This window comes from Bison bison, unplaced genomic scaffold (assembly GCF_000754665.1).
Source record: "Bison bison bison isolate TAMUID 2011002044 unplaced genomic scaffold, Bison_UMD1.0 scf7180017864243, whole genome shotgun sequence".
NCBI lineage: Eukaryota > Metazoa > Chordata > Mammalia > Artiodactyla > Bovidae > Bison > Bison bison.
Genome location: NW_011494815.1, coordinates 3,096,898 through 3,097,638, shown reverse-complemented (window position 1 = coordinate 3,097,638; position 741 = coordinate 3,096,898). Strand labels below are relative to the sequence as shown.

At 53.2% G+C, this 741-nt stretch overlaps 1 protein-coding gene across 1 annotated transcript in view; it reads left to right on the top strand.

Moving 5' to 3' along the window:
* The window catches only part of CCDC180 (coiled-coil domain containing 180), a 65,242-nt gene that overhangs the window by 8,614 nt on the left and 55,887 nt on the right, over window positions 1–741 (top strand).

Sequence of the window (741 nt, the reverse complement as noted above, 5' to 3'; positions counted from 1 at the left end):
TTGCCATTTCCTTCTCCAATGCATGAAAGTGAAAAGTGGAAGTGAAGTCGCTCAGTCGTGTCCGACTCCTAGCGACCCCATGGACTGCAGCCCACCAAGGCCCCTCCATCCATGGGATTTGCCAGGCAAGAGTACTGGAGTGGGGTGCCATTGCCTTCTCCGAGGGTCTTATAAATTAGCCTTTTCATTATAATTCCATTCAACTCTTGAGGCCTGGATTCTAAGCCCTTATGAGAAAGAGATGGTCTCTTTTAGAGATGCTTTCCAGTTCTTATTTGTAGCCAAGCACCACTCTATGCTACTTTCCAGCAGAGATTGGTTTTAACCAAGACAAAGAAGATAGGGAGGTTTTTCTTGACCACAGCGGCTCAGAGCTGCGTCTCCTGTCTCCTATTAGTTTTCAGAACATTCAGTATGCTGCTCTGGATGCTCTTGCCAGCCCTGAGGTATCCCTCTGCCAGATAAACTGGCCGGAATTTCACTACTCCACGTGGGGGCTCAGGTCCCTAAGGGCAACCAAGTCCCCTCCCTGGAAAGGAAGTGAGGGCGGGGCCAGCGGAGCTCCCGCCCCTCTGTGTTGCCTTGGAGACCAAATGTGTTTTGTTGCAGTTGAGGTTGGACTCGCCCTGGCTGGCTTGAATGGTACTTTCTGCAGGTGTGGCCGCAGCCGGGCCCCTGAACACAGGGCCTCGCTCCACTTCGTGGGGCTTAGAGGGCCTGTCCTGAGACCGCAGCCGCTCC